Consider the following 7922-nt stretch of genomic DNA (forward strand, 5'->3'; position numbering starts at 1 on the left):
GTTTCGCTCCTAAGCAACTCTTCCAATTCTCACCGAGAAAAGCTCGCCAATAGCTAGTGTAGGCTACCGTAGGGTCTTCTTTAGTATTCGCTTCTGTCACTGTTGAGCTGATACGAATCTTCAATTTGTTAAGCTAATGACAGGTCTGACTTGGGGTTAAAGACTCACTTTTGGAACAGTATTCTCAGCTGTGCGAAATTGCTCCCGTTTCTCCCAATTGGCCTTTAACAAGGTATTAACAAAGACATAAATGCTTTTCTTACATCATTTCATTATGGTTCATTGCCTTTTTTCCGACAGGGTAGGAATCATTAGACAAATACCCAACATGAATGAAAAACCGCTTGCATTTTCCCCCACAATTCCACCCCTTTTTACAAATATCAGCCCAGAATTTCCTGGAGACTTGCGCATCTACGGTGTAGGGCCCACTTTACAACACTGAAGTCCCAGGGAATCAAGGCATAACTCACGTACGCCGCTACTTATGCCGCGCCATAATTTCCCGGGACTTTTACGCCAACACAGTGAGAAGTTGCTTATCTGAATTCCAACCCCTTTAAAATCAATGACGATCACGAATTTCCTGAATGAAAGCTACTTTGACCACCGCTGCCACTTAGACCGTTAAAGAACGACGCTGGTGGGACCTTTGGCGAGCTGGCAGCAGCGTGAAGGATCCATCAGCAGTTTAATTTTGTGTTAAAAATAATCAGACACGCACATCCTCTGATTCCTAAAGACTTTGGAACTGGCCAGTGTTGGGAGTGTACGGAAACTCCATATGGGTGCAACTCTCAACTAACAAGACAATAACAAAAATTAATGAAAGGAATAATTTACTTACATCAGGGGAAAATGACTGAAGTGATGTGATTCTTGATTCGGTCAGGGGGAGTTTTGAAAAATGCAGCTGAGCTGATTGTGGGTTTTTTTTTGCCATTTGCTGGACTACACCGTCAACTTTGTCCCTTCTCTAAACCTGGGTCCTGCAAGTGAGCTGACGATCGGGACAGAATCATCCTGGGGATCTTCATTGCCATAGGATCTTCACTTTAAACAGGGAGATGAGCCTACCCATCTCCCACAGAGCGTCCACTTGATTTAGGTCACGGAAGCAGCATCAGTCAAGCCTGTACCATATCGTACCGACCATACGCAACTTTATCAACCTGCCTCCCCAATAGAAGCATTGTGTTGTCCAGAATACAGTGGTAGCTATACCAGGAGGATGATTGAGAGATCGGTGCATCAGGTATCAACAGCAACTTGTGTGGAAGTTATGATGAACCTTTATAAAACACTGGTTCAGCCCCAACTGGAGTACTGTGTCCAATTCTGGGCAGCGCACTTTAGCAAGGATGTGAAGGCCTTAGAGAGGGTGCGGAAAGGATTTACAAGAATGATTCCAGGAATGAGGGACTTCAGTTACTTTGATAGACTGGAGAAGCTGGGGTTGTTCTCCTTAGAGCAGAGAAGATTGAGAGGAGATTTGATAGAGGTGTTCAAAATCATGAGGGGTCTTGACTGAGTAGATAGAGAGAAACTGTTCCCATTGGCAGAAGGGTCGAGAACCAGAGGACACAGATTTAAGGTGATTGGCAAAAGAACCAAAGGAGACGCAAGAATTATTTTTTTTAAACACAGCGAATGGTTAAAATCTGGAATGCACTGCCTGAAAGGGTGGTGCAGGCAGACTCAATCTTATCTTTCAAAAGGGAGTTGGATAAGTATCTGAAGGAAAAGAAATTGCTGGGCTACGAGGAAAGGGCAGTGGAGTGGGACTAGCCAAGAGTTGACACGGACTCGACGGGCCGAATGGCCTTCTGTGCTGTAACCATTCTATGATTTATACAGTGTCTTTAACATAGTAAAATGTCTCAAGACGCTTCACAGGAGCATTATCAGACAAAAAATTGAACACTTATATACAGAGAAAGTAAAATATAAGGAAGCGCAAACAGGGGATTTCTGTGTGAAAGATTACTTAATGATTACCGTGCAGTGTCAGGGCCCCAGTATCAGCACAGAACTCTCCATTCAAATCAAACGTCCACTCTGTGCACGGATTTAATATAACAATCACAAGTCTCTTGGTTCAGGTCCTACCCGTACATCGACATATTTGTCTAACTGTAACTTACGTTGGTATGTTTTCCCACACTCGCAGTAAATCAGGTTGTAGCCCGTTTCTCACTCTGCTCACCTTCTGCCGTTGCCCACGGCTATGGAAGGTTTTGGCAGTCGAGTATTTCAGGCGCAGCGGCACTGGGGGGATAACGCCAGGGTTCCAAATCAACGCGCAAGACCCCCCCCCCCCCCGAGTTTCCTTTAGTTTCGTTCAGCGATGGCGGATCTGATTGACCCATCTGCATTCCTTACCTTGAAGTACTGAAGGCTGATAAACCTTAACCCTTGGCCGGGCTGCTGCTGATTCGCTGCTGCATATTCTAATTTCGGATGAGACGTTAAACCGAGGCCCCATCAGCCCTCTCCCTCTTATCCTGGCCAATGTTTATCCCTCACCCAACATCACTAAAACAGGTTATCTGGTCATTATCACATTGCTGTTTGTGAGAGCTTGCTGTGCGCAAATTGGGTGCTGCATTTCCTTCATTACAACACTTCAAAAGTACTTTATTGGCTAGTACTTTATTGGCTGTAAAGCGCTTTGAGACGACCTGAGGTCATGAAAGGTGCTATATAAATTCAAGTCTTTCTTCTTTTTGCAAACCAGGACATTTTAGAGCGAGTTAGCAGAGGCGAGATTGACAGTTAGGCTGCAAAATTTATGGTTCTCCAGGAAATGCTGGACCATATAAACTCTGGATATATATTTCAAAAGGAAAGAAATTGCAGGGCTATAGCGAAAGAGCAGGGGGAGTGGGACTAATTGGACAGCTCTTTCAAAGAGCCAGCTTAGGGACAATGGGCCGAATGGCCTCCTTCTGTACTGCATGATTCTATGTAAGGAGGGAGGGAACTTGAATGCTGCATCCGCTCAGCCGCAACAACCAAAATCAAAGCTGGCTGTCACTACGGACAAGAGAGTTTGTAGGGATTATTTCATGAACTCCTGTTCCTGGAGCTAAGGAGAATTTGGGTTAAATTTCAGCCCCGAGTCACTAAACTGACTGACCTCTGACCCATGTTCGGTCATGTTAGGGCTGGAATTTACTGACATCTGTACGTTCGAGGACAGAAAACCCGCTGACATTCCCAGGGTTCGTCAACACGAATCTCACGAACAAAAGGCCAACTCTATGGGAACCAGGAGGGCATCCATCTCACTTTCATTATCCATGTTTAAGCCAGCCGGCAAAAAATAAACATCATCGCCACCCCCCCCCCCCACCCCCACCCAGGGTAAATAGAGCTAGTGAGTCAGATTCAATATTACAATCTAACAAGTTGACACAAGGATCGCTCTTTCACATTTCCATCCTGAATTTTTTTTTTAAATGAACGTGGTTATTCTCAGAAGAACAAATAAAAGCTGTTAAGTCATCTCCTGGCAGCCCCCCCACCTCCCCAACTGCTCCGATCACTGTGCGGTGTGGTGTGGTGCTGAGCCAATCGGACAGGGTTCGACCGCACCCCCATCCCCCCCTGCCCCGACCTTTGCCGAGGTAACAGCTCCTAGTCAGGCCACCGCTGCAATTAGCCTCAGTGCCCACCGTGCCAGGGAAGGGAACAAAATAGGGCAGGGCTCCAGCTCCTGGTGGCCGCCCCGCCAGACGGCGTGGAGGTCAGCTGAGGAGAAGCCGCGATGCTTCCACAGTCGAACAGCCTGCTCGGTCTCACATCCAAAGAATGTCAACTTGGGCAAAGTAGCCGAGGGTTGGGCGCCACTCTGAACCCCATGCCCGGCGAGAAGCGGCACATTCAGAGTAGGAAAGAAAACAGGCAGCAAAGGGAACTGCTGTCGGTCTGATCCCGATAAATAAAAACACAAACAGCTCAACTTCCTTCACCGCGCAGGATACGTCTCCACAGCACATGCCATCAGCAGTGACAAACCTGCAGCTGACAGCAATTAGGAGAACAGAACGTTTCCTTTATTTATATTTTATAATCAATTTTTGGGGGAAAAAAAGCAAAAGGAATTTTGCTTTAAACATTCCCACGGGTTAAAAGCACAGAATGCTGACTGGGATTGCAACGTGAAACTAAAATCACATCCTGTAGCTCATTAATACAGCTGGAAACACAGAATCTATTATCGCTGAGGTTATTTTATAAACCTAGTTAACAGGTTTCCCAACCAGCGCACAGACTCTTCACTGCCAGCACACTCTCCTGTCTCCCCACTTTCACTCTCCCCTCTCTCTGTCCTTTCCCACTTTACTACCTCTCTCCACTCTCCCCCTTCTACTCTCTCTCTCTCCCACCTCTCCTTTTCCCTTTAAGAACATAAGAATTAGGAGCAGAGAGTAGGTCATACGGCCCCTCGAGCCTGCTCCGCCATTCAATAAGATCATGGCTGATCTTCAACCTCAACTCCACTTTCCTGCACTATCCCCATATTCCTTGATTTCCCCTAGAGTCCAAAAACCTATCGATCTCAGTCTTGAATATACTCAAAGACTCAGCATTCACAGCCCCCTGGAGCAGAGAATTCCAAAGATTCACAACCCTCTGAGTGAAGAAATTCCTCCTCATCTCGGTCTTAAATGGCCGACCCCTTACCCTGAGACTATGACCCCGAGTTCTAGACACTCCAGCCAAAGGAAACAACCTTCTGTCAAATGTACGACAGCAAAATGCTGCAGATGCTGGAAATCCGAAATAACAACAGAAAATGCTGGAAAAACTCAGCAGGCCAGGCAACATCCGTGGAGAGAAAATAGAGTCAACGTTTCAGGTAAAAACCCTTTGTCAAGACTGAAAAAGCACAGGAAATGAAAAATTCTGTTGTTATTTCTGTCAAATGTAATTACCTGGCCCAGCCGTTCAGTCAGTGAATCAATCGCACTCTGGCACTGTCCTGTCTTCTCTTCCCTTCCCTTGCCTGAAGTGCTCACCTGAGTGTTTCTTGCTCCCTTCACGTTGTGTCTTGCAGGAACTTGCACTGGATTCTCAGCTTTGCGAGGCAGCCGGCCCTGAACACTGACAGTTTTAACGATTGCACCTGAGGCTTCTCAGTGGCCCCCCCCTCCCCTTCAGGAGCCGCAAGGAGTACCAGCTGTTGCCTCGCTCAGGGTACCAGCCGGGACCCTGGCCTCACCGAGAGCAGTCAACATTTGGCTGAGCCTGCAGTCTAAGGCTTTGACAACGTCGTCAGCATCCTATCCACCCGAGAATTTCTAGTAAATGATTAATCGAAGTCACAGCATCGGGTTCCACATCACAAGTTCACTGCCCTGTGTTTTCAATATGAGAAAATAACACAGCGGAATCCTTATCGACAGAACGCAGGCCTGGCCAGGTTGTACCAGTTTGTGTAAATGGGGGAAGGGAACGCTATTGTAAAGGACTGACTTCAATAACTTGACTCAAAGAATCATTGCAAAAATACTCCGCCAAGTTACGCAAGTCAACCCACTCCAAGTTCTAGTTAAAGGGACCAGCTCATCCTGATTTAGGAAAGGTTTTCCAAACACTTTTAGGAAAGGAATGAGAGTAGGAGTGATACATCATGAAAACATCAAGTGCTAGTGATGATCCAATTATGTAATTTACGTCCAAATGTGTTTCTAAGTAAAGAGTACACACTTGTTCATGAAGTTATTCCCTCTTTAGAGGTGTTACAAGTTCAAACAGTATTACAGTGTCTATACCGCACAGGGACCGTTCCGTTCTGTACTCTAAACAATAATCTGCTGATTCTGCAGGCCCGGTCATGTGATGCACTATACCGGGGATATAATCATATGTTGGTGGGGCCGGCCAGTCTAAGAGTGATGTCAAGGCTGAATTCTGATCGCAAGAATCAAACCATAAGAAAAAAGACTTGCATTTATATAGCGCCTTTTACAACCTCAGGATGTCCCAAAGCGCTTTACAGCCAATGAAGTACAGTCACTGTTGTAATGTAGGAAACACGGCAGCCAACTTGCGCACAGCAAGCTCCTACAAACAGCAATAAGAACAACTTGCATTTATATAGCGCCTTCAACGTAGTAAAACATCCCAAGGTGCTTCATTATCAAGCAATGTGATAATGGCCCAATAATCTGTTGGTTGAGGGATAAATATTGGCCAGGACACTGGGGCCGAACTCCCCTGCTCTTCTTCGAATAGTGCCACGGGATCTTTTATATCTATCTGAGAGGGCAGACAGGACCTCGATTTAACATCTCACCTGAAAGACAACACCTCCGACAGAGCAGCACTCCCTCAGTACTGCACTGGGACTGGCAGCCTAGATTATGTGCTCAAGTCTCTGGAAGCTACTGACCCAGAGGCGAGAGTGCTACCACTGAGACAAGGCTGACATGATTAAAGGCATAGTTTAAAAACTGCTGAATCTTCACTCTCATGGTTTATTATCTGAGTTTATCAAAAAGATTATAAAACAGTCGTCTTACATTAGTGAATAACCCAACTGTGAGACTCAGTAAGAGAGAGCCATCTTGTCTTTTTCAAGCACTGCAACTTGGGATGCCCGTCCCTTAGTATATGGGTGTATATGCAGAGTACATGCCATGCTAGAAACTAGCATAGCAACATAGAAACATAGGAACATAGGAATTTCTAGACAATAAAAGACCAAGGTCCATCTAGTTCGACCTCTGCCATCCTGGTAGTCACATGATACAACGATATTGGAGTTATTAACTAATCATAGCAATAGCAGGAGTGTGATGGAATACTCTCCACTTGCCTGGATGAGTGCAGCTCCAACAACACTCAAGAAGCTCGACACCATTCAGGATAAAGCAGCCCGCTTGATTGGCACTCCATCCACCACCTTCAACATTCACTCCCTCCACCACCAGCACACTGTGGCTGCAGTGTGTACCATCTACAAGATGCACTGCAGCAACTCGCCAAAGCTCCTTCAACAGCACCTTCCAAACCTGCAACCCCTACCACTTAGAAGGACAAGGGCAGCAGACGTATGGGAACATCACCACCTACAAGTTCCCCTCCAAGCCACACACCATCCTGACTTGGACCTGTATCGCCGATCCTTCACTGTCGCTGGGCCAAAATCCTGGAACTCCCTTCCTAACAGCATTGTGGGTGTACCTACACCATATGGACTGCAGCGGTTCAAGAAGGCGGCTCACCACCATCTTCTCAAGGGCAATTAGGGATGGGCACTAAATGCAGGCCTAGCCAGTGATGCCCACATCCCATCAATGAATAAAAATTTAAAAAAAAAATTAATCTCCATCAATTTGTCTACAACAGACCCAGACGCGAGGTGAGGAAACCCACAGTGGTGGAGAGCTTTGGGAACCATAGGTTCAAAATCACCTGTTCCTCCCGAGCACGCTACACTCACCACATGCCACGTCTCAAATTACTCATATACTGTATTCCAAAGCATTATTTTCTGAAAGAAATCTATCTAATTTTATTTGAATGAATCAATACTAACTGCTTCCAGCATCTCCCCAGGGAGCCTGTTCCATAGATTGACCACTCACAAAAGCTGACCAACAGCTTTGAATAAGCTGACCAATCAAAACCGGCTCTAAATATAAACCTATGACATATGAATACAAGTAATTACACCAAAAGTGCAGCGGGACGTGACCTTGTATTTTATGCTGTCGGTATAGCCAACATTCCTTCACTAGTATTGGAGAGGAAGAAAACAGAAGTGCATGAAAGCCTGAAGGAAGGGATCAAATATTGGGGACGCAAAGTTTATTTTCTAGGTCGGTTTCAGAAGATTTTGATTTTTGATATTTTATTTGGTGCATTTTCCATTTTTTTAGAATCCACAATCAAAATGGATGTGCTGTTTT

At 45.7% G+C, this 7922-nt stretch overlaps 1 protein-coding gene across 3 annotated transcripts in view; it reads right to left on the reverse strand.

Moving 5' to 3' along the window:
- eva1ba (eva-1 homolog Ba (C. elegans)) overlaps nt 1–5293 on the reverse strand; it is a 98896-nt gene extending 93603 nt beyond the window's left edge. Inside the window, exon 1 of one of the 3 annotated variants that reach the window (XM_085962390.1) lies at nt 5025–5285. The gene's annotated coding sequence lies outside the window, so the exon portion shown is untranslated. Of the gene's footprint in view, nt 1–4940 lie in introns of all 3 variants that reach the window. The other 2 variants (XM_085962388.1, XM_085962389.1) reach the window with 2 other exon arrangements.
- Between the last annotated feature and the right edge of the window lie 2629 nt (nt 5294–7922).

The sequence above is a fragment of the Somniosus microcephalus genome, chromosome 20, assembly GCF_052327205.1.
Source record: "Somniosus microcephalus isolate GS21.2 chromosome 20, FLI_Smic_1.0, whole genome shotgun sequence".
Taxonomy (NCBI): domain Eukaryota; kingdom Metazoa; phylum Chordata; class Chondrichthyes; order Squaliformes; family Somniosidae; genus Somniosus; species Somniosus microcephalus.